Raw genomic sequence first — 27,261 nt, forward strand, 5'->3', positions numbered from 1 at the left:
TATGATTATCGTCAATAAAATCACTAGCTAGATGACCCCAATCAAGATTAGACAGATGTTCCCTAAGTCCATTATAATCGGCAGAACGAAAATCGGGGATTTTTACTGTATTATCATTATTCTTGCATTCCCAATTAATGCTAAAGGTGATGGATTTGTGATCACTTGCGCCAAGCTCTTCAGTGATCTCCAGATTATTCACTAGTGTTTCCTTATTTGACAAGACTAGGTCTAGCAAATTATTACCCCTGGTAGGTTCAGTTACACTCTGTTTCAGAAAACAGTCCTGAACTGTTTCCATGAAGTCACTGGACTCTAGATTACCTGTCAAAGAATTCCAGTCAATTTGGCTAAAGTTAAAGTCCCCTACTATGACTACGTTACTGTGTCCAGAAGCCCTAACAATTTCGTCCCAAAGAAGTCTCCCTCTATCGTGATCCAAGCCTGGAGGTCGGTATATTACACCTAGAATTAGTTTTTCTTGACCCTCCACGAACTCTACCCAAACAGACTCTGTTACTGCTCCATCTATTTTTATACCTTTTTTTATGCAACAATTAATATTTTCTCGAACATACAATGCAACTCCTCCCCCCTTCCCATTACATCTATCCACATTGAACAACTTAAATCCCTGAATATTACACTCAGCAGTCATATCCCGACTCTTTAAATCATACCACGTTTCAGTTAATGCAATGATATCAAAGTTCCCAGCACATGCTACCAAACGTAGTTCATTAATTTTATTTCTTGCACTTCTACTGTTAGCATAAAATACCATCATATGTTTTTTCTTCTGCACATTTTTCCTATTCATCTTTGTTTTTACAAAATTTCTGAAATTATCATTACCCAGAGTTACTCCATGACAGTTACTATTAAGATTCTTAATATCAGAGCATAAGTCAATATATCCATACTCATTATTAATCATTTCTAAACCCATACCTCTAACTAATCCTAGTTTAAAGTCCTAACAACCCCCTCAACTGAGTTAGCAAGAAAACCCACACCTGGCCCATGGCCGGGCTCCGAGAGTAGTGAAACTCTTCATATGCATCATTTCTTGTGCTGTCTTTCCCACTAGTTCCCTTACTCAAATAGTTCCTTAAGATTTCCTCAGTACAACGTAGCGCCCCTTACTGTACATCTTATCGTTCACTCCTTTCTCAAACCCATTTTCCACTTATATCTTGGTATAGTATGATCGATGACTCATAGTGGCTATTTTCAGATAAAATTATATTAAAGAGTTCTTAATCTATTATAAACACACTAAATGGTTCTATTAAGAGCATCTAACAAACTATCAATGTTTTCTTGGCGTTATCCTTCATTTCAGGACAGACTCAGTATCCATGGTATAGCACTTGGCTCTCATTGTAGTTGCTGGGTCACATAAGAAAGGAGGAACACTGCAGCAGGCCTGTTGGCCCATACTAGGCAGGTCCTTTACAATTCATCTCACTAACAAACATTTGACCAACCCAATTTTCAATGCTACCCAAGAAATAAGCTCTGATGTGCAAGTCCCACTCAAATCCAACCCCTCCCACTCATGTACTTATCCAACCTAAATTTGAAACTACCCAAAGTCCTAGCCTCAATAACCCAACTAGGTAGACTGTTCCACTCATCAACTACCCTATTTCCAAACCAATACTTTCCTATGTCCTTTCTAAATCTAAACTTATCTAATTTAAATCCATTACTGCGGGTTCTCTCTTGGAGAGAGATCCTCAAGACCTTGTTAATATCCCCTTTATTAATACCTATCTTCCACTTATACACTTCGATCAGGTCTCCCCTCATTCTTCGTCTAACAAGTGAATGTAACTTAAGAGTCTTCAATCTTTCTTCATAAGGAAGATTTCTAATGCTATGTATTAATTTAGTCATCCTACGCTGAATGTGATGAATGGTTTGAAAAAACGAATTTATGTCCATTCTGTAATATGGAGACCAGAACTGAGCTGCATAATATAGGTGAGGCCTTACTAATGATGTATAAAGCTGCAGTATGTCCTCTGGACTTCTGTTGCTTACACTTCTTGATATAAATCCCAGTAATCTATTTGCCTTATTACGTACGCTTAGGCATTGCTGTCTTGGTTTAAGGTTGCTGCTTACCATAACCCCCGAGTCCTTTTCGCAATCTGTATGGCTAAGTTCTACATTATTTAACTTATAAGTGCTAGGGTTATGGACACTCCCGAGCTTCAGAACCTTGCATTTATCTACATTGAATTGCATCTGCCACTTTTCTGACCAAAAGTAGAGTTTGTCTAAATCCTCCTGAAGTTCCCTAACATCTACGTTTGAATTAATTATCCTACCTATCTTCGTGTCATCGGCGAATTTGCTCATATCACTAGTAATTCCTTCATCAAGATCATTGATATATATTATAAACAACAACGGGCCCAAGACTGATCCCTGTGGAACGCCACTTGTTACTGATCCCCACTCGGATTTAACCCCATTGATGGACACACTCTGCTTCCTGTCTGTGAGCCATGATTCGATCCACGAGAGCACCCTTCCCCCAATGTCATGAGCTGCTACTTTCTTCAACAGTCTTTGGTGCGGAACTCTATCAAAAGCCTTACTAAAATCTAAGTAAATAATATCAAGCTCATGGCATTGGGGGGAGGGTGCTCTCGTGGATCGAGTCATGGCTCACAGACAGGAAGCAGAGAGTGTCCATAAATGGGGTTAAATCCGAGTGGGGATCAGTAACAAGTGGCGTTCCACAGGGATCAGTCTTGGGCCCGTTGTTGTTTATAATATATATCAATGATCTTGATGAAGGAATTGCTAGTGATATGAGCAAATTCGCCGATGACACGAAGATAGGTAGGATAATTGATTCAAACGTAGATGTTAGGGAACTTCAGGAGGATTTAGACAAACTCTACTCTTGGTCAGAAAAGTGGCAGATGCAGTTCAATGTGGATAAATGCAAGGTTCTGAAGCTCGGGAGTGTCTATAACCCTAGCACTTATAAGTTAAATAATGTAGAACTTAGCCATGCAGATTGCGAAAAGGACTTGGGGGTTATGGTAAGCAGCAACCTTAAACCAAGACAGCAATGCCTAAGCGTACGTAATAAGGCAAATAGATTACTGGGATTTATATCAAGAAGTGTAAGCAACAGAAGTCCAGAGGTCATATTGCAGCTTTATACATCATTAGTAAGGCCTCACCTAGATTATGCAGCTCAATTCTGGTCTCCATATTACAGAATGGACATAAATTCGTTAGAAAACATTCAGCGTAGGATGACTAAATTAATACATAGCATTAGGAAGATAGGTATTAATAGGGGTGATATTAACAAGGTCTTGAGGATATCTCTCCAAGAGAGAACCCGCAGTAATGGATTTAAATTAGATAAGTTTAGATTTAGAAAGGACATAGGAAAGTATTGGTTTGGAAATAGGGTAGTTGATGAGTGGAACAGTCTACCTAGTTGGGTTATTGAGGCTAGGACTTTGGGTAGTTTCAAATTTAGGTTGGATAAGTACATGAGTGGGAGGGGTTGGATTTGAGTGGGACTTGCACATCGGAGCTTGTTACTTGGGTGGCATTGAAAATTGGGATGGGCAAATGTTTTGTTAGTGGGATGAATTGTAAAGGACCTGCCTAGTATGGGCCAACAGGCCTTCTGCAGTGTTCCTCCTTTCTTATGTATGTTCTTCTTATGAAATCTTCCTTATGAAGAAAGATTGAAGACTCTTAAGTTACATTCACTTGTTAGAAGAAGAATGAGGGGAGACCTGATCGAAGTGTATAAGTGGAAGATAGGTATTAATAAAGGGGATATTAACAAGGTCTTGAGGATATCTCTCCAAGAGAGAACCCGCAGTAATGGATTTAAATTAGATAAGTTTAGATTTAGAAAGGACATAGGAAAGTATTGGTTTGGAAATAGGGTAGTAGATGAGTGGAACAGTCTACCTAGTTGGGTTATTGAGGCTAGGACTTTGGGTAGTTTCAAATTTAGGTTGGATAAATACATGAGTGGGAAGGGTTGGATTTGAGTGGGACTTGCACATCAGAGCTTATTTCTTGGGTAGCATTGAAAATTGGGTAGGTCAAATGTTTGTTAGTGGGATGAATTGTAAAGGACCTGCCTAGTATTGGCCAACAGGCCAGCTGCAGTGTTCCTCCTTTCTTATGTTCTTCTTATGTTCAATTAATTCGGACATGAGTTAAAGGATATAAAAGCTATTACTTGGGTAACATAAAAATAGGTTGGACAAATATAAACTGGAATGATCGAAGTGTATAAGTGGAAGATAGGTATTAATAAAGGGGATATTAACAAGGTCTTGAGAATATCTCTCCAAGAGAGAACCCGCAGTAATGGATTTAAATTAGATAAGTTTAGATTTAGAAAGGACATAGGAAAGTATTGGTTTGGAAATAGGGTAGTAGATGAGTGGAACAGTCTACCTAGTTGGGTTATTGAGGCTAGGACTTTGGGTAGTTTCAAATTTAGGTTGGATAAATACATGAGTGGGATGGGTTGGATTTGAGTGGGACTTGCACATCAGAGCTTATTTCTTGGGTAGCATTGAAAATTGGGTAGGTCAAATGTTTGTTAGTGGGATGAATTGTAAAGGACCTGCCTAGTATGGGCCAACAGGCCTGCTGCAGTGTTCCTCCTTTATCGTGGTCAACAGCCTCAAAAGCTTTACTGAAGAAAGTTAATAAATTAGTTAGACAAGACCGGCCTCTTGTGAATCCATGCTGAGTATCATTAATCAAACTATGCTTATTGAGATGGCTTCTTATAATCTCAGCTATAATTGACTCTAGTAATTTGCCTACAATTGAGGTCAGGCTTATTGGGCGGTAATTTGACGGTAACGATTTGTCCCCTGTTTTAAAAATAGGAATTACATTAGCCATCTTCCACATATCAGACACTACACCTGTTTGAAGAGATAAATTAAAAATATTAGTTAATGGTTCACAGACTTCCATTTTGCATTCCTTAAGAACCCTTGAAAAAACCTCATCAGGACCCGGTGACTTATTTTGCTTCAGTCGGTCTATCTGCTTCACAACCATTTCACTAGTGACTGTGATGTTACATAATTTATCTTCTGGCCCACTATAAAAATTAATTACAGGAATATTGTTAGTGTCTTCCTGTGCAAAAACCGAGAGAAAATAATTATTTAAAATCGAGCACATTTCATTCTCTTTGTCAATAAGATGTCCATAGTTATGGAAATATAAACACACATGCAGTATAATGTGATCCGTTATTGACTACGTTTCGCCCACACAGTGGGCTTTTTCAAGTCACAAACAGAACTACCTGGGGTGGAAGGAACGTGAGTATTTATAGTCAGGTTCAGAATGCTGAGGTCAGGTCGAGAATGCTGCATCGGTACATCATCAGATGCAGCATTCTCCACCTGACCTCAGCATTCTGAACCTGACTATAAATACTCGCGTTCCTTCCACCCCAGGTAGTTCTGTTTGTGACTTGAAAAAGCCCACTGTGTGGGCGAAACGTAGTCAATAAAGGATCACATTATACTGCATATGTGTTTATATTTCCATTGTGTCGGTATTTTATACCATTTATTTCCATAGTTATTTTTAAGGGGACCTATCTTATCTCTGACTTTTGTTCTATATACCTGGAAAAAACTTTTTGGGTTAGTTTTAGAATCCCTAGCAACTTTAATTTCATAGTCCCTTTTAGCTTTTCTTATCCTCTTTTTAATGTCCCTCTTAATGCCAATATACTGATTCATAAGATGACCCTCGCCTCTTTTGATACGCCTATAAATTCCTTTCTTATGCCCTAGTAGATATTTCAGCCTATTATTCATCCATTTTGGGTCATTTCTATTTGATCTAATTTCTTTATATGGGATAAACGTTCTTTGAGCAGCATGTATAGTGTTCAGAAAACTGTCATATTGATAGCTCTCTTTGTTACCCCGGTCAACAGATGATAAGTGTTCTCTAAGCCCATCGTAATCTGCTAAGCGAAAATCTGGGACTGTTACTGAGTTATCCCTACTATCATACTTTCATTCAATGCTAAATGTAATTGATTTGTGGTCGCTAGCACCCAGTTCCTCTGAAACTTCTAAATTATTAACAAGGGATTCATTGTTTGCCAGAACTAAGTCAAGCAGGTTATTACCCCTTGTAGGTTCAGTCACAAACTGCTTCAAAAAACAATCCTGAACTACTTCTAAGAAGTCGTATGATTCTAAATTCCCAGTCAAGAAATTCCAATCAATATGACTAAAGTTAAAGTCTTCTAGAATTACTACATTATCGTGCCTTGTGTCCCTAACAATTTCCTCCCATAGTAGTCTCCCCTGGTCCCTATCTAAATTTGGGGGACGGTATATCACACCTAAAATAAATTTTTCATGCCCCTCTGAAAATTCTATCCAAACAGACTCTGTATGTGTTACTTCAGACTTAATACTCGTTTTTATGCAACAGTTCAAGCGATCTCGGACATACAGTGCCACCCCACCCCCCTTCCCGACACTTCTATCTACTTGGAACAATTTAAAACCCTGAATGTGACATTCTGCAGGCATGTACCGACTTTTTGAATTAAACCACGTCTCAGTAATGGCAAATACATCAATGTTACCTGCACTAGCAACTAGTCTCAACTCGTCCATCTTATTCCAAGCACTGCAACTATTTGTGTAATAAATATTTAAAGATCCTCCTCTCTCTTTACCCTTCCTGCTCCTTTCTGTTATTCCACTAAACCTATTACTGTCCTTGTCAATTAGTGCCACTGGCTTTCCAATATCCACCTCATTTTGCCTATTACTAGTTCTCCTAGTACTCATATTACTACCCTGCGACTTCACAGTTTTCCCGCCAAAACCCATACCACTAACTATTCCTAGTTTAAAGACCTAACAGCTCCCTCCACTGCGTTGGCCAGTGCTCCCACCCCACTCCTAGATAAGTGAACCCCATCCCTGGCATACATGTCATTTCTGCCATAGAAGAGGTCCCAGTTGTCAATGAATGTTACCGCATTTTCCTTACAGTATTTGTCCAGCCAGCAATTGACACCAATTGCTCTGGACAACCATTCATTTCCAACTCCTCTCCTTGGCAAAATGTCACATATGACAGGTTTCCCACTCTTCCTCCTAATTATCTCTATTGCTGACCTATACCTACTAATCAGGTCCTCACTCCTACGTCTGCCAACATCGTTGCCTCCAGCATTGAGACAGATAATAGGATTGCTCCCATTACCTCTCATGATGTCATCCAGACGGCTAACAATATCCTTCATCCCAGCCCCAGGAAAACACACTCTCTGCCTCCTACTCCTATCCTTCAAGCAGAATGCCCTATCCATGTACCTAACTTGGCTATCCCCAACAACAACAATGTTTTTACCTTCCTTGGCGTCGTCCTTCGTGATGCTCCCAGTAGTCGACTCACATTCGTCAGGTAGCATTACACCACTTGTGGAATTCGTCAAGACGTTCTCGATGGTCTTCGTTGGGGTTTCTAGGGATGTCTCACTCACGTCTGCCAATGCTTCCTTGGTGCTCGTTGTGGCATTCCCAGTAGAACACTCACATTCGTCAGGTAGCACGGAGAATGGGTTGGAAGTTTCCACGGTAGTCTTCTGGTTTCTCGTTGTTTCTGCCTCTCCAACCGTTTTCTTGATCCTCAGCTTGGTTCCATGTTGCCCGGCCACTGACCAAGCTCCCCTCTTAACCTGGGGACTCACAACAGGAGGATTACTACGAATCCTCTTGTTCTCCTCCGTTAATCGCCGTATCTCCAGCTTAGCAACTCTGAACTCCTCTCTCAGCTGCTGGTAAAGTTGCTCGAGAGAGGGCATCCTGGTTCAGATTCACATTATTATTATTATTATAATCAAGGGGGAAGCGCTAAACCCGTAGGATTATACAGCGCCCAGGGGGGGGGGGATGTGGAAGGCATTCAGGCTTAATTCGGAGAACTGGAGCACAGATTCAATTCCCTAAATCAAGAGCCCCTCACCAACATCAAGGAACCTTCCATGAGAGGTTCAGATTCACAGAGAGCACACAAACAGGTCTTCACAGAGCTAAGTACACGTCACAACTGGTTAAGTACACGTCACCGCATGGTGTAGCACTTGGCTTTCACTGTAGTTGCTGGGTCACCACATGGTATAGCACTTGGCTCTCACTGTAGTTGCTGGGTCACCACATGGTATAGCACTTGGCTTTCACTGTAGTTGCTGGGTCACCACATGGTATAGCACTTGGCTCTCACTGTAGTTGCTGGGTCACCACATGGTATAGCACTTGGCTCTCACTGTAGTTGCTGGGTCACCACATGGTATAGCACTTGGCTCTCACTGTAGTTGCTGGGTCACCACATGGCATAGCACTTGGCTCTCACTGTAGTTGCTGGGTCACCACATGGTATAGCACTTGGCTCTCACTGTAGTTGCTGGGTCACCACATGGTATAGCACTTGGCTCTCACTGTAGTTGCTGGGTCACCACATGGTATAGCACTTGGCTCTCACTGTAGTTGCTGGGTCACCACATGGTATAGCACTTGGCTCTCACTGTAGTTGCTGGGTCACCACATGGTATAGCACTTGGCTCTCACTGTAGTTGCTGGGTTACCACATGGTATAGCACTTGGCTCTCACTGTAGTTGCTGGGTTACCACATGGTATAGCACTTGGCTCTCACTGTAGTTGCTGGGTCACCACATGGTATAGCACTTGGCTCTCACTGTAGTTGCTGGGTTACCACATGGTATAGCACTTGGCTCTCACTGTAGTTGCTGGGTTACCACATGGTATAGCACTTGGCTCTCACTGTAGTTGCTGGGTCACCACATGGTATAGCACTTGGCTCTCACTGTAGTTGCTGGGTTACCACATGGTATAGCACTTGGCTCTCACTGTAGTTGCTGGGTCACCACATGGTATAGCACTTGGCTCTCACTGTAGTTGCTGGGTCACCACATGGTATAGCACTTGGCTCTCACTGTAGTTGCTGGGTTACCACATGGTATAGCACTTGGCTCTCACTGTAGTTGCTGGGTCACCACATGGTATAGCACTTGGCTCTCACTGTAGTTGCTGGGTCACCACATGGTATAGCACTTGGCTCTCACTGTAGTTGCTGGGTCACCACATGGTATAGCACTTGGCTTTCACTGTAGTTGCTGGGTCACCACATGGTATAGCACTTGGCTCTCACTGTAGTTGCTGGGTCACCACATGGTATAGCACTTGGCTCTCACTGTAGTTGCTGGGTCACCACATGGTATAGCACTTGGCTCTCACTGTAGTTGCTGGGTCACCACATGACATAGCACTTGGCTCTCACTGTAGTTGCTGGGTCACCACATGGTATAGCACTTGGCTTTCACTGTAGTTGCTGGGTCACCACATGGTATAGCACTTGGCTCTCACTGTAGTTGCTGGGTCACCACATGGTATAGCACTTGGCTCTCACTGTAGTTGCTGGGTCACCACATGGTATAGCACTTGGCTTTCACTGTAGTTGCTGGGTCACCACATGGTATAGCACTTGGCTCTCACTGTAGTTGCTGGGTCACCACATGGTATAGCACTTGGCTCTCACTGTAGTTGCTGGGTCACCACATGGTATAGCACTTGGCTCTCACTGTAGTTGCTGGGTCACCACAGGGTATAGCACTTGGCTCTCACTGTAGTTGCTGGGTCACCACATGGAAAACACCCGTCCTGGCAAACCTACATCAACATCTCAGTGTAGTGATACTTCATATTCGATTTCCTTAACGCCAAACTCATTTAATGCGAAGACAAAGTCTAGTGCTGGTTCATTACCACGTTTTCTCTCATTTATTTCACATGTTGGCCTATGAAATTATTCATAGTAACCTTTAAGTATTGTTCTGTACTTTTTTTGAACCTCCATATTCTAATGTTCTACTTCTCCCAGTTTAGCTCCCTGTAATTTACGCAATTTAGAACCAATAAAGAGCTCCTATTAATGATGATTATCAAATGGTATACAATACCGACAGGTTGGTAGATAAGACACATAGGCAACATTAGGCAACTTTATTCCGAAACGTTTCGCCTACACAGTAGGCTTCTTCAGTCGAGTACAGAAAGTAGGCAGGAGCAGTAGAGATGTGAAGACGATGTAATCAGTCCATCACCCTTGAAGTCGTAGATTTGAGGTTGTCAGTCCCTCAGCCTGGAGAAGTTCTGTTCCAAAGTCTGTACTCGACTGAAGAAGCCTACTGTGTAGGCGAAACGTTTCGGAATAAAGTTGCCTAATGCAGCTCCTATTAATATTACCTATTCCTTCCTAGTCCCTAAAATCAATTGTTTCCTGCCGGGTTGACCTGTTGTTCAAGCTTCATTGGTTTGTTAATAGTAGTGACATCTCTCCAACGCACTCTTTTGGTTTTTATGTAGTATTCCTCCGGGGATAGGTCAGTGAGTGATTGACTAGGTTAGTCTGAGGATGAGATAGTTTTTAAGAAGGCAGGTGATGTGTTAAGTGTGATGTATGTCTGAGGAGAAAGGAAGGTGGTCAAGTGTACTGGTGCGTAAGTAGGATTACTTGTAGATAGTGCCAGGGTTCACTGTCCTCGAAGTCTGGTACCAGACCAGGTCTTACAGGTGACAATCTTATCAATCGGATTGTTGGTGCTGTCTGCTTGCAGTTCATTGTAGGTACTTATCGTTGGGAAGCTGTTAGTCATTTATATAATGAAAGGAAGGTTTTGAAGTGTGTTTCAGTTACGTAATGGAGGGAGAGTGTTGAACCGTCTTGGTCCCTTGACATTTGTATTTTATAGTGTAATGATTGTATGTGTGTGTGAGAGATGAGAAAAGGATAAAATGCACAGAGTGAAAACCAGGGATGCCACGGGCACAGTAAGAGAGCGCTATCAACATCTTCCTACCTGCAGATATCAGAAATATTGATGGAAACAGTACAGATGTTTTCAAGAGCCAGACTTTCCAAGTGAAAACCCGGGTCACGGGTATATCAAAGGTACATGGGGTTTACCGGAGGTCACAGTCCCCGCGGAACAGTCATAAACCAGGCCTCCTGGTTGTTCGCCTGATCAAGCGGTCTGTTAGGGCCAGTCGCCCGTAGTTCAGTATATGCGCCACAACCTGGTTGACCAGGAACTATTTTGAGGAATCTCGAGTTCCCTCTTGAATACAGCTAGAGGTTTGTTGATCCCCTTTATGCATAAAGAGGGCACTGAAGAATCTTGGTCCCTTAAAACTTAGTGAGTTCTCTCTGTGTACTCATCGTTTCCCTTCTTTCCATTGGAGGGATCCTACACTCTGTCAAGCCTCTTGTTTTTGTAAGTAGTAATTTCGGTGTGGAGGTTTGTGACGAATCCCTCCAGTACCTTTCAGGTGTAGATTATGATGTCTCTTTCTCGGCTACATTCTAAGGAGTACGGTTTTAGGGACTTCAAATACTCCCAATAATGTAGGCGCTTGGTTTAGTTCATCCGAACTGTGAAGGTTCTCTGTACATTTTTCAGCTCAGCAATTTTTGCCTGCCTTTAAGAATGACGTTAGTTCACATCAATACTCCATCCTTTAGAAAATGAGTGATCTGAAGAGTCATCATTGGCTTGGTATGCCTTGTTTGAAGGCTCTGGTTATCCAACCTATCATTTTTCTCGCATTTGCTTTAACATTTTTGTGTTCCTTAAACGGGAGTTCTGACATTATCACTACCCGGTCTGTCACATTGGATTTGCATTCTATTGAGTGGTTTGAGTTTGTCTTGTACTATGATATTGTTTTACTTCCTCCCTTCTTCCATGACGTAACAACTGAAATTTGTTCTCGCTGAACATCATATTTTTGTCATTGGCTCACTGGAAGACTGTTTATATCAGCTTCGAGGCTCGCTGTGTCTTCTGTGATTGATATGTCTGTTAGAAATGAGAATGAGAAAGAGAAGTACTAGGCCTTGGTAGACAATGTTTCACTGTAACAGCCCATGATTTCATTCTCTTTACTCTTCCTCTTTGAGTTCTTTTTGTGGAGCAGTTGAAAATCCATCTGCCCACCTTCCCATTTATTCATTTTGCATATATTTTGTTTGCAATTATCTCATGGTCGCACTTATCAAAGGCTTTTGCAAAGTCATTGTGCACTACATCTGCATTGTGTCTGCCTTCAAGAGCATCCAAGACCATGTGATGTTCCAGCAGTTGCGAAAGGCAACTCATGTTGACCTGGGTTGTGCAACTGTTGTGATTCTACGTGATTGGTAAATCTTGCTTCTTGAAATCCTTCCAAAGTTCTTGATAATGTGATTATGTGATCTTGGTCTGTAGCTTTTTTTTTTTTTTTTTTTTTGGGTTACTACTACCTTTGTGGAGTGGGGCATTATTAGTGGTTTTTAATGACTGCGGGATGACTCTAGTGTCTAGGCTTCTCCAAAGAATATTTAAGGCACGTGATAAGGGTTTCTTGTAATTCTTAATACATATTGAGTTCTATGAATCTGGGCCTGGAGCAGAGGACCTGGACATGTAATTAATGGCTTCTTTAAAGTCAGCGAGGTTAATACCTATTCCTGTATGTTCGTATTATAATCTAGGAGACCTGGTCCGAGACAGGGCCGGGAAGGTAATCCAAGAACCACTATCAGATAACAAAAAATCTCACCTTCATTCTACGTTTCACCATACTTGATACTTGCACCTGCACTCACTCTGCACTTCTTCATACATGATTGCTTATACTCACATTCTGCACCTCTAACTACCACTTCTCAGGTCATCCCTGATCCTCCACGTCACTTGTTCCACACCAGTATATCCTTGTGAAGACTTACTCAGCCCTGTAAGATCTAAAGTTGGTCTTACCAATGCTGGCTCCTCCTTAGGAAAATTAATGAATAGAACAAGAATAATAACATACAAATATAAACACTTTATTGTTATAATTGAAAATATAAAACATTTAAATATGAACTTTTATCCTACGTGAAAGAGAGATGAAAAATTAAATAAAAAAAATGACATTTGAATTCAAGGCTAAAATGTACAGACTGGGGTGTCTGGTTGATGTTGACACTGCGCCTTGTAGAAATTGTAGCCGTTGCTGATGTGGGGAGGGAGGGTCACAGCTGTTGAGTGACAACCCAACGACTAGTTCCTCACAGTGTCTCTAGCCTTGAATAATCCGTCAAGATGATAGGAACGCAGGTCTTTCACCACTGCAAAGATGAGGGGTAGTTGCCTGGGATTGGCTACACTCAGGTATGTAGATAAAAAGGTGACGTCCCAGAACTCATGTGAAGCTCGTCTCCTTCAACACTGTTTCTGTGGTTGCCAGATGACCCAAGCTGACATTCCAAGAGTTGTGTTGGGAGCTGTGAGTCAAGTGATTATCCATTTGGTCAGAGCCCCACACGTCACCTTTCCGGGTGGAGAAAAAGGGGGGGGGGGATAGCGGGAGCTAGACACTGACCCTACCTTAATAAGCAGACTGGCAATCAAACTATCGTCACCGTATACTCACTTGCTACTCCTATCTGTTGAACTTTTCCCTCACAATCCTATCCACGCATTGAATACCCCTTGGCATAAATGAAGAATTAGACACCTGTGCAACATCTGGGTATCTTTATAGATACCCAGATGTTGTATTGTAGATGTTGTATTGATAAAACTATCCAGTGGCTTTATCAGTAATGTGAAGATTATATAACTATACAAAAGATGAGGTATTGAGTCCCTCAGCCTTGAAGTTGAAGAGCACCGTAGTCTTGAAGAATATGAAGCACAGGCAGAAAGATTGGTGCTTATATACTGGCGTCAGATGAGGGACGTGCAACAGACACTGCAACATCGTGGAATCTTGGTACAGAGGACCTTGCTTACTCGTGGCAAATCCCTTAGATATGCCCTACTTCCACTGGGGAATCCCGCCTCACAGTGGAAATTGCTTGCGTCTGCTGCAAGTCCCTCATCTGACGCAATTATATAAGCACCAATCTTTCTGCCTGTGCTGCAGATTCTTCAAGACTATACGGTGCTCTTCAGCTTCAAGGCTGAGGGACTGAATACCTCATCTTTTGTATACAGTTATATAATCTTCACATTGTCTTTGTATTATATTGATAAAGCCCTCAATGGCGAAACGTCTGCAAGTAGATACCCAAATGTGGCACGTGTCTTAATTCTTGGCGTAGGTCGTTCAGCAGTAAACTCGCACAAACGCGTTTCGAAATAAACGCTTAATATCAGGACAGTTTGCGTATATCTGTGTGATTTTTATCAATATTAGGTAAGAAAAAGTGTTCAGAGGTGTGCAATCATTATACTACCTACTGAAGCTTGCAGGTCCAGTAGGGACTTAGAATTTTGTGTTAAATATACCATTACGTTTTTGACTTGGTAAATGAATTGGTGTTATGTATGCATGGTAGTTGGTCAGTGTTAACCATGGTAGTTGGTCAGTGTTAACCATGGTAGTTGGTCAGTGTTAACCATGGTAGTTGGTCAGTGTTAACCATGGTAGTTGGTCAGTGTTAACCATGGTAGTTGGTCAGTGTTAACCATGGTAGTTGGTCACTGTTACCCATGGTAGTTGGTCAGTGTTAACCATGGTAGTTGGTCAGTGTTAACCATGGTAGTTGGTCAGTGTTAACCATGGTAGTTGGTCAGTGTTAACCATGGTAGTTGGTCACTGTTACCCATGGTAGTTGGTCACTGTTACCCATGGTAGTTGGTCAGTGTTAACCATGGTAGTTGGTCAGTGTTAACCATGGTAGTTGGTCAGTGTTAACCATGGTAGTTGGTCACTGTTACCCATGGTAGTTGGTCAGTGTTAACCATGGTAGTTGGTCAGTGTTAACCATGGTAGTTGGTCAGTGTTAACCATGGTAGTTGGTCAGTGTTAACCATGGTAGTTGGTCAGTGTTAACCATGGTAGTTGGTCAGTGTTAACCATGGTAGTTGGTCAGTGTTACCCATGGTAGTTGGTCAGTGTTACCCATGGTAGTTGGTCAGTGTTACCCATGGTAGTTGGTCAGTGTTAACCATGGTAGTTGGTCAGTGTTAACCATGGTAGTTGGTCAGTGTTACCCATGGTAGTTGGTCAGTGTTAACCATGGTAGTTGGTCAGTGTTAACCATGGTAGTTGGTCAGTGTTAACCATGGTAGTTGGTCAGTGTTACCCATGGTAGTTGGTCAGTGTTACCCATGGTAGTTGGTCAGTGTTAACTATGGTAGTTGGTCAGTGTTAACTATGGTAGTTGGTCAGTGTTAACTAAGGTAGTTGGTCAGTGTTAACCATGGTACTTGGTTAGTGTTAACCATGGAAGTTGGTCAGTGTTAACCATGGTAGTTGGTCAGTGTTACCCATGGTAGTTGGTCAGTGTTAACTATGGTAGTTGGTCAGTGTTAACTATGGTACTTGGTCAGTGTTACCCATGGTAGTTGGTCAGTGTTAACCATGGAAGTTGGTTAGTGTTAACCATAGTAGTTGGTCAGTGTTACCCATGGTAGTTGGTCACTGTTAACTATGGAAGTTGGTCAGTGTTACCCATGGTAGTTGGTCAGTGTTAACTATGGTAGTTGACCAGTGCTACCCATGGTAGTTGGTCAATATTACCCATGGTAGTTGGTCAATATTACCCATGGTAGTTGGTCAATATTACCCATGGTAGTTGGTCAATATTACCCATGGTAGTTGGTCAATATTACCCATGGTAGTGGGTCAATATTACCCATGGTAGTTGGTCAATATTACCCATGGTAGTTGGTCAATATTACCCATGGTAGTTGGTCAATATTACCCATGGTAGTTGGTCAATATTACCCATGGTAGTTGGTCAATATTACCCATGGTAGTTGGTCAATATTACCCATGGTAGTTGGTCAATATTACCCATGGTAGTTGGTCAATATTACCCATGGTAGTTGGTCAGTATTACCCATGGTAGTTGGTCAGTATTACCCATGGTAGTTGGTCAGTATTACCCATGGTAGTTGGTCAATATTACCCATGGTAGTTGGTCAATATTACCCATGGTAGTTGGTCAATATTACCCATGGTAGTTGGTCAATATTACCCATGGTAGTTGGTCAATATTACCCATGGTAGTTGGTCAATATTACCCATGGTAGTTGGTCAATATTACCCATGGTAGTTGGTCAATATTACCCATGGTAGTTGGTCAATATTACCCATGGTAGTTGGTCAATATTACCCATGGTAGTTGGTCATTATTACCCATGGTAGTTGGTCAATATTACCCATGGTAGTTGGTCAATATTACCCATGGTAGTTGGTCAATATTACCCATGGTAGTTGGTCATTACCCATGGTAGTTGGTCATTACCCATGGTAGTTGGTCATTACCCATGGTAGTTGGTCAATATTACCCATGGTAGTTGGTCAATATTACCCATGGTAGTTGGTCAATATTACCCATGGTAGTTGGTCAATATTACCCATGGTAGTTGGTCATTATTACCCATGGTAGTTGGTCAATATTACCCATGGTAGTTGGTCAATATTACCCATGGTAGTTGGTCAATATTACCCATGGTAGTTGGTCAATATTACCCATGGTAGTTGGTCATTAATACCCATGGTAGTTGGTCATTACCCATGGTAGTTGGTCAATATTACCCATGGTAGTTGGTCAATATTACCCATGGTAGTTGGTCAATATTACCCATGGTAGTTGGTCAATATTACCCATGGTAGTTGGTCAATATTACCCATGGTAGTTGGTCAATATTACCCATGGTAGTTGGTCATTATTACCCATGGTAGTTGGTCAATATTACCCATGGTAGTTGGTCATTAATACCCATGGTAGTTGGTCATTACCCATGGTAGTTGGTCAATATTACCCATGGTAGTTGGTCAATATTACCCATGGTAGTTGGTCAATATTACCCATGGTAGTTGGTCAATATTACCCATGGTAGTTGGTCAATATTACCCATGGTAGTTGGTCAATATTACCCATGGTAGTTGGTCATTATTACCCATGGTAGTTGGTCAATATTACCCATGGTAGTTGGTCAATATTACCCATGGTAGTTGGTCAATATTACCCATGGTAGTTGGTCAATATTACCCATGGTAGTTGATCAATACCCATGGTAGTTGGTCATAGTTGGTCACCCATGGTAGTTGGTCAATATTACCCATGGTAGTTGGTCAATATTACCCATGGTAGTTGGTCATTATTACCCATGGTAGTTGGTCAATATTACCCATGGTAGTTGGTCAATATTACCCATGGTAGTTGGTCAATATTACCCATGGTAGTTGGTCAATATTACCCATGGTAGTTGGTCAATATTACCCATGGTAGTTGGTCAATATTACCCATGGTAGTTGGTCAATATTACCCATGGTAGTTGGTCAATATTACCCATGGTAGTTGGTCAATATTACCCATGGTAGTTGGTCAATATTACCCATGGTAGTTGGTCAATATTACCCATAGTAGTTGGTCAATATTACCCATGGTAGTTGGTCAATATTACCCATGGTAGTTGGTCAATATTACCCATTGTAGTTGGTCAATATTACCCATGGTAGTTGGTCGTCATTACCCATGGTAGTTGGTCATTATTACCCATGGTAGTTGGTCAATATTACCCATGGTAGTTGGTCAATATTACCCATGGTAGTTGGTCATTATTACCCATGGTAGTTGGTCAATATTACCCATGGTAGTTGGTCACATGCAGAACTGAAGAAATGTCCTTTAGGACCTCTGTTCCTGATTTCACAATCTGTGTTTAATATTTCTTGATAACTGATTGCCTCTTATAGCAATTGATTGTAATTTAAGGCATTTTTAAGCTCAAACTCATTAATTTCTTACACGTTCTTTGTGAAATTATAATCTGATCAGTTGTATAATATTTTTGATGTTAATGCTGAATTACAGTATTAGAGTAATCTTACTAACATTAAGATAATAGTTTTTGAGGTATTGTACTCGTAAATTATTTGGACAAAATAGAGTATGAAGACATTGGCAAGATAAGGTAAACATTAGGAAATCAACGAAGCATGCATATATTGAATTAATGTAGGTGGGTTAAAGACGTCATCATTAGAGAAATCTAGTCCTAGGCTGGATTGCAAAGCTGGAAAAACTCTGGAAACCCATGACAGTTCATACTATATCACAGCTGCACCACCACCTGTTAAATAACGCTAGAATACTTCCAGAAACACTTCAGTTTTACAACACACAACTGCAGTTTTATTTTTTTTTTACACAGAATACGACATTCCAGAAGAACTGGAGATGTTCATCACCCTTTTCCCTTGTATGTTTATTCTGACTGTTAGGTGGGCAGGGTTAATAGGGCTGTAAAGAAACTTACCCATATTTTTTTTCTCCCCGCCTGGGACTGTAATACACTACCTTGAGGTTGTGATTTGAATGTTGTCACCAGCGAGATACGCGGCGCCCCCAGTGTGTGTGTACTCAACTAATTGTGGTTACAGGGGTCGAGTCACAGCTCCTGGCTCTGCCTCTTCACTGATCTCTACTAGGTCCACTCTCCCACTGCTCCCTGAACTTTGTCGTACCTCATCTTAAATCTATGTATGGGCCCTGTCTTTACTACGCCACTCTCCAGACTATTCTACTTCCTGACAACTATGTGACTGAAGAAATACCTCCTAACAGCCCCTTGACTCATCGGAGTCTTTAACTTCCAATTGTGACCCCTTGTTGCTGTGTCCCATTTCTGGAACATTCTCTGTTCACCTTGTCAGTTCCTCTCAGTATTTTATATGTTATCATGTGTCCCCACTTTCTCCCGTCCTCCAGTGTCGTCAGGTCAATTTCCCTTAACCTCTCCTCGTAGGACTTGCCCCTTAGCTCTGGACTAGTGTCGTCGCAAACCTTTGCACTTTCTCTAATTTCTTGACGTACTTGACCAGGTGTGGGTTCCAGACTAGTGCTGCAATCTCCAGTATGGGCCTGACGTACACTGTGTACAGAGTCCTGAGTAAGTCCTTACTGACTCAAGAAATCGTAATGACACGATTGCAAATAAACCATACCCCCGGCCGGGATTGAACCCGCGGTCATAGTCTCAAAACTCCAGCCCGTCGCGTTAGCCACTAGACCAGCTAGCCACAATAAGATTCATCCAACTAGGTATATTTCTACACCATAGGAAAGTTAGCACAGGCACCTCTGTGACCACAAATGCAATCCCGGCCGGGGGTATGGTTTATTTGCAATCGTGTCATTACGATTTCTTGAGTCATGTTGACGGCAGTGAAGGGACTTGAGCTAGAGTTCGTCACGGCCACGCTAGCTGGAGATTCGTCTGTAAAAACTTGCATTTGTGGTCACAGAGGTGCCTGTGCTAACTTTCCTATGGTGTAGAAATATACCTAGTTGGATGAATCTTATTGTGGCTAGCTGGTCTAGTGGCTAACGCGACGGGCTGGAGTTTTGAGACTCTATGACCGCGGGTTCAATCCCGGCCGGGGGTATGGTTTAAGTCCTTACTGACTTGCCAGAACGCTATTCTTAGGTTTGCTAGTCGCCCAAATGCTGCAGAAGTTATTTGGTTGAGGTGCACTTCAGGAGATGTGTTCGGTATTACACTCACCCCCGAGGTCCTTTTCCTTGAGTGAGGTTTGCAGTCTTTAGCCCTCTAAACTGTACTCTGTCTGCAGTCTTTTTTGCCCTTTGTATTCCTGCCTGGTCCTCATCCGACTGAATTCTCCTCATTAATTCTCCTCAATAGCTTCACATCGTTTGCAAACAGGGACACCTCTGAGTCTATCCCTTCCGTCATGTTATTCACATATACCAGAAACAGCACCTGTCCCAGGACTGACCCCTGTGCGTGGGTGACCATTCTGACACTTCGTCACATACCATGATTCACTGTTGCATTCCTGTCAGGTATTCTCTAATACCTTGCGGCGACTTCCCTGTTATACCTGCCTGGTTCTCCAACTTTTGCACTAATCTCTTGTGTAGAACTGTGTCAAAAGCTTTCATACAGTACAAGAAAATTCAGTCTACCCACCCCTCTTTCTCTTTCCTTACCACCGCCACCTTGTCGTATAACTCCAGTAGGTTTGTGACACAGGATTTCCTTTCCCTGAAACTGTCCTGGTTGTCGTGAATAACCTCATTCCTTTCTGGTGCTCCACCACTCTTCTGATAATCTTCTCCATGACTTTGCATACTCTATATGTCAATAACACCAGTCAGTAGTTTAATGCTGCATCCCTGTCTCTTTTCTTAAAAATTGGGACTACACACCTCGGGTAGTCGTCGTGTTGCCATAGATGCATTGAAGATTGTTGTTAGTGGTACACAGAATGCCTCTGCTTCCTCTCTCAGGACCCACCGAGAGATGTCCGGCCCCATCGCCTTTGAGGTATCTAGTTAACATAACAGCCTCTTCACCTCCTCCTCCTCTTGTATATGTACTGTGGTACCTCGAGTTTCGAACAGCTTCTAACTTGAACAATTATGTAAGAGTATTTTTAGGGGTCTGAAACGGGCTAATCTAATTTATATTATTCTTTATGGGAACAACTTCGTTTGGTATCGGCACTCGAATAGCCTTCTGGGACGAATTAAGTTCGTAACTCGAGGTACCGCTGTACTGTGTCCAGCACTTGATGGTGTACCCCATCACTCTGGCTTTCTGGAGTCCTTTCTATCTCCATTGTAAATACTTCTTTAAATCTCTTGTTGAGCTCTTCATAAGCTTCTCGGTCATTTCATGTCCTTATTTTCCTGAGTCCTTTGCCTTCTATAATTCTTCCATTCTCTAGCGCACTTCGTTTTGGCCTCTCTACACCTTTGAGTCAACCAAGGGCTTGTCTTGGCCCTCTCATTGTTTCTGTTGCCCTTGGGTATGAACCTCTCCTCCGCTTCCTTGCATATTGTTGTGTGTGTACTCAGGGGCCGAGTCCCAGCTCCTGGCCCTGCCTCTTCACTGGTCGCTACTAGGTCACTCTTCCTGCACCATGAGCTTTTTCATACCTCTTCTTAAAGCTATATATGGATCTTGCCTCCACTACATCACTTTCCAGACTATTCCACTTCCTGACAACTCTGTGACTGAAGAAATACTTCCTACCATCCCTGTGATTCATCTGAGTCTTTAACTTCCAACTGTAACCCTTTGTTGCTGTGTCCCATCTCTGGAACATCCTGTGTCTGTCCACCTTGTCGATTCCTCTCAGTATTTTATATGTCGTTATCATATCCCCCCTATCTGCTGTCTTCCAGTGTCGTCGGGTCGATTTCCCTTAACCTCTCCTCGTAGGACATACCCCTTAGCTCCTGGACTATTCTTGTTGAAAACCTTTGCGCTTTCTCTAGTTTCCTTACATGCTTGGCTAGGTGTGGGTTCCAAATTGGTGCCGCTTACTCCAATATGGGCCTAACGTACACGGTTTACAGGGTCCTGAACAATTCCTTATTAAGATGTCGGAATGCTGTTCTTAGGTTTGCTAGGCGCCCGTATACTGGACCAGTTATTTGGTTGATGTGCGCTTCAGGAGATGTGCCTGGTGTTATACTCACCCCAAGATCCTTTTCCTTGAGTGAGGTTTGTAGTCTCTGACCCCTAGACTGTACTTCGTCTGTGGTCTTCTTTGCCCTTCCCCAATCTTCATGACTTTACACTTGGTGGGATTGAACTTCAGGAGCCAGTTGTTGGACCAGACCTGCAGCCTGTGTGCTCACCTAATTGTGGTTGCAGGGGTCGAGATTCAGCTCCTGGCCCCGCCTCTTCACTGATCGCTACTAGGTCCTCTCCCTGCTCCATGAGCCTTATCATGCCTCGTCTTAAAGCTGTGCATGGTTCCTGCCTCCACTACATCACTTTTGTGTGTACTCACCTAGTTGTGGTTGCACGGGTCGAGTCATAGCTCCTGTGTGTGTGCGCGTGCACTCGCCTAATTGTGGTGCAAGGGTCGTTTCATAGCTCCTGGTTGTGTGTATGTGAGGAGGGGGGGGCGTTTGTGAGTAGAGGGGGAGATTGTTGGCTCGAGCCAGGTGCCTCACTACTGGGTTTTGTCAAAGGCTCGATTTAAACTGTCTGGTTTTCTCAGTCAGATATTTGTTGGTGTGGCCCAGGACAACAATATTATCACCACACTTACTGTTGGTATCACCACGCTTACTGTTGGTGTGGCCCAGGGCAACAATATTATCACCACACTTACTGTTGGTGTGGCCCAGGACAACAATATTATCACCACACTTACTGTTGGTGTGGCCCAGGACAACAATATTATCACCACACTTACTGTTGGTGTGGCCCAGGGCAACAATATTATCACCACACTTACTGTTGGTGTGGCCCAGGACAACAATATTATCACCACACTTACTGTTGGTGTGGCCCAGGACAACAATATTATCACCACACTTACTGTTGGTGTGGCCCAGGACAACAATATTATCACCACACTTACTGTTGGTGTGGCCCAGGACAACAATATTATCACCACACTTACTGTTGGTGTGGCCCAGGGCAACAATATTATCACCACACTTACTGTTGGTGTGGCCCAGGACAACAATATTATCACCACACTTACTGTTGGTGTGGCCCAGGACAACAATATTATCACCACACTTACTGTTGGTGTGGCCCAGGACAACAATATTATCACCACACTTACTGTTGGTGTGGCCCAGGACAACAATATTATCACCACACTTACTGTTGGTGTGGCCCAGGACAACAATATTATCACCACACTTACTGTTGGTGTGGCCCAGGACAACAATATTATCACCACACTTACTGTTGGTGTGGCCCAGGGCAACAATATTATCACCACACTTACTGTTGGTGTGGCCCAGGACAACAATATTATCACCACACTTACTGTTGGTATCACCACGCTTACTGTTGGTGTGGCCCAGGGCAACAATATTATCACCACACTTACTGTTGGTGTGGCCCAGGACAACAATATTATCACCACACTTACTGTTGGTGTGGCCCAGGACAACAATATTATCACCACACTTACTGTTGGTGTGGCCCAGGACAACAATATTATCACCACACTTACTGTTGGTGTGGCCCAGGACAACAATATTATCACCACACTTACTGTTGGTGTGGCCCAGGGCAACAATATTATCACCACACTTACTGTTGGTGTGGCCCAGGACAACAATATTATCACCACACTTACTGTTGGTGTGGCCCAGGACAACAATATTATCACCACACTTACTGTTGGTGTGGCCCAGGACAACAATATTATCACCACACTTACTGTTGGTGTGGCCCAGGACAACAATATTATCACCACACTTACTGTTGGTATCACCACGCTTACTGTTGGTGTGGCCCAGGGCAACAATATTATCACCACACTTACTGTTGGTGTGGCCCAGGACAACAATATTATCACCACACTTACTGTTGGTGTGGCCCAGGACAACAATATTATCACCACACTTACTGTTGGTGTGGCCCAGGACAACAATATTATCACCACACTTACTGTTGGTGTGGCCCAGGACAACAATATTATCACCACACTTACTGTTGGTGTGGCCCAGGGCAACAATATTATCACCACACTTACTGTTGGTGTGGCCCAGGACAACAATATTATCACCACACTTACTGTTGGTGTGGCCCAGGACAACAATATTATCACCACGCTTACTGTTGGTGTGGCCCAGGACAACAATATTATCACCACACTTACTGTTGGTGTGGCCCAGGACAACAATATTATCACCACACTTACTGTTGGTGTGGCCCAGGACAACAATATTATCACCACACTTACTGTTGGTATCACCACACTTACTGTTGGTGTGGCCCAGGGCAACAATATTATCACCACGCTTACTGTTGGTGTGGCCCAGGGCAACAATATTATCACCACACTTACTGTTGGTGTGGCCCAGGACAACAATATTATCACCACACTTACTGTTGGTATCACCACACTTACTGTTGGTGTGGCCCAGGGCAACAATATTATCACCACACTTACTGTTGGTATCACCACACTTACTGTTGGTGTGGCCCAGGGCAACAATATTATCACCACACTTACTGTTGGTATCACCACACTTACTGTTGGTGTGGCCCAGGACAACAATATTATCACCACACTTACTGTTGGTGTGGCCCAGGACAACAATATTATCACCACACTTACTGTTGGTGTGGCCCAGGACAACAATATTATCACCACACTTACTGTTGGTATCACCACACTTACTGTTGGTGTGGCCCAGGGCAACAATATTATCACCACACTTACTGTTGGTATCACCACACTTACTGTTGGTGTGGCCCAGGGCAACAATATTATCACCACACTTACTGTTGGTATCACCACACTTACTGTTGGTGTGGCCCAGGGCAACAATATTATCACCACACTTACTGTTGGTATCACCACGCTTACTGTTGGTGTGGCCCAGGACAACAATATTATCACCACACTTACTGTTGGTATCACCACACTTACTGTTGGTGTGGCCCAGGGCAACAATATTATCACCACACTTACTGTTGGTGTGGCCCAGGACAACAATATTATCACCACACTTACTGTTGGTGTGGCCCAGGACAACAATATTATCACCACACTTACTGTTGGTGTGGCCCAGGGCAACAATATTATCACCACACTTACTGTTGGTATCACCACACTTACTGTTGGTGTGGCCCAGGACAACAATATTATCACCACACTTACTGTTGGTGTGGCCCAGGACAACAATATTATCACCACACTTACTGTTGGTGTGGCCCAGGACAACAATATTATCACCACACTTACTGTTGGTGTGGCCCAGGACAACAATATTAACACCACACTTACTGTTGGTGTGGCCCAGGACAACAATATTATCACCACACTTACTGTTGGTATCACCACGCTTACTGTTGGTGTGGCCCAGGGCAACAATATTATCACCACACTTACTGTTGGTGTGGCCCAGGACAACAATATTATCACCACACTTACTGTTGGTGTGGCCCAGGACAACAATATTAACACCACACTTACTGTTGGTGTGGCCCAGGACAACAATATTATCACCACACTTACTGTTGGTGTGGCCCAGGACAACAATATTAACACCACACTTACTGTTGGTGTGGCCCAGGACAACAATATTATCACCACACTTACTGTTGGTGTGGCCCAGGGCAACAATATTATCACCACACTTACTGTTGGTATCACCACACTTACTGTTGGTGTGGCCCAGGACAACAATATTAACACCACGCTTACTGTTGGTGTGGCCCAGGGCAACAATATTATCACCACACTTACTGTTGGTATCACCACGCTTACTGTTGGTGTGGCCCAGGGCAACAATATTATCACCACACTTACTGTTGGTATCACCACACTTACTGTTGGTGTGGCCCAGGGCAACAATATTATCACCACACTTACTGTTGGTATCACCACACTTACTGTTGGTGTGGCCCAGGGCAACAATATTATCACCACACTTACTGTTGGTATCACCACACTTACTGTTGGTGTGGCCCAGGACAACAATATTAACACCACGCTTACTGTTGGTGTGGCCCAGGACAACAATATTATCACCACACTTACTGTTGGTGTGGCCCAGGACAACAATATTATCACCACACTTACTGTTGGTGTGGCCCAGGACAACAATATTATCACCACACTTACTGTTGGTGTGGCCCAGGACAACAATATTATCACCACACTTACTGTTGGTGTGGCCCAGGACAACAATATTATCACCACACTTACTGTTGGTGTGGCCCAGGACAACAATATTAACACCACACTTACTGTTGGTGTGGCCCAGGACAACAATATTATCACCACACTTACTGTTGGTGTGGCCCAGGACAACAATATTATCACCACACTTACTGTTGGTGTGGCCCAGGACAACAATATTAACACCACACTTACTGTTGGTGTGGCCCAGGACAACAATATTATCACCACACTTACTGTTGGTGTGGCCCAGGACAACAATATTAACACCACACTTACTGTTACTTATGTACTCTAACTTTCCCATTATTATTATTAACAACTGTCCTGTCCTCTTAGTATATTTAATATTATTCATTGCTATTGTTTGTCCTCTTCACCATTTAATTATTTTTTCAAACTTTATTTCATATATTCTTTACTTATTTCTATTGATAATTAAAATGTTAATACACTTATGTTTGGTGATATTGAGTAGAAGTTTGTGGTGAAGTACCGCGGTGATTGTTGTGGCTTGTGGCACTGCTTGTGACCACAGTGATTGTTGTGACTTGTGGCACTGCTTGTGACCACAGTGATTGTTGTGGCTTGTGGCACTGCTTGTGACCACAGTGATTGTTGTGGCTTGTGGCACTGCTTGTGACCACAGTGATTGTTCTGGCTTGTGGCACTGCTTGTGACCACAGTGATTGTTGTGACTTGTGGCACTGCTTGTGACCACAGTGATTGTTGTAACTTGTGGCACTGCTTGTGACCACAGTGATTGTTGTGGCTTGTGGCACTGCTTGTGACCACAGTGATTGTTGTAACTTGTGGCACTGCTTGTGACCACAGTGATTGTTCTGGCTTGTGGCACTGCTTGTGACCACAGTGTTGTGGCTTGTGGCACTGCTTGTGACCACAGTGATTGTTGTGGCTTGTGGCACTGCTTGTGACCACAGCGATTGTTGTGACTTGTGGCACTGCTTGTGACCACAGTGATGTGACTTGTGGCACTGCTTGTGACCACAGTGATGTGACTTGTGGCACTGCTTGTGACCACAGTGATTGTTGTGACTTGTGGCACTGCTTGTTACCACAGTGATTGTTGTGACTTGTGGCATCGCTTGTGACCACAGTGATTGTTGTGACTTGTGGCATCGCTTGTGACCACAGTGATTGTTGTGACTTGTGGCACTGCTTGTGACCACAGTGATTGTTGTGACGTGGCACTGCTTGTGACCACAGTGATTGTTGTGACTTGTGGCACTGCTTGTGACCACAGTGATTGTTGTGACTTGTGGCACTGCTTGTGACCACAGTGATTGTTGTGACTTGTGGCACTGCTTGTGACCACAGTGATTGTTATTGTGACTTGTGGCACTGCTTGTGACCACAGTGATTGTTATTGTGACTTGTGGCACTGCTTGTGACCACAGTGATTGTTGTGACGTGTCATTACTTGTGACCACAGTGATTGTTGTGACATGTCACTACTTGTTACCACAG

The sequence above is a fragment of the Cherax quadricarinatus genome, chromosome 3 (genome assembly GCF_038502225.1).
Source record: "Cherax quadricarinatus isolate ZL_2023a chromosome 3, ASM3850222v1, whole genome shotgun sequence".
Lineage (NCBI taxonomy): Eukaryota > Metazoa > Arthropoda > Malacostraca > Decapoda > Parastacidae > Cherax > Cherax quadricarinatus.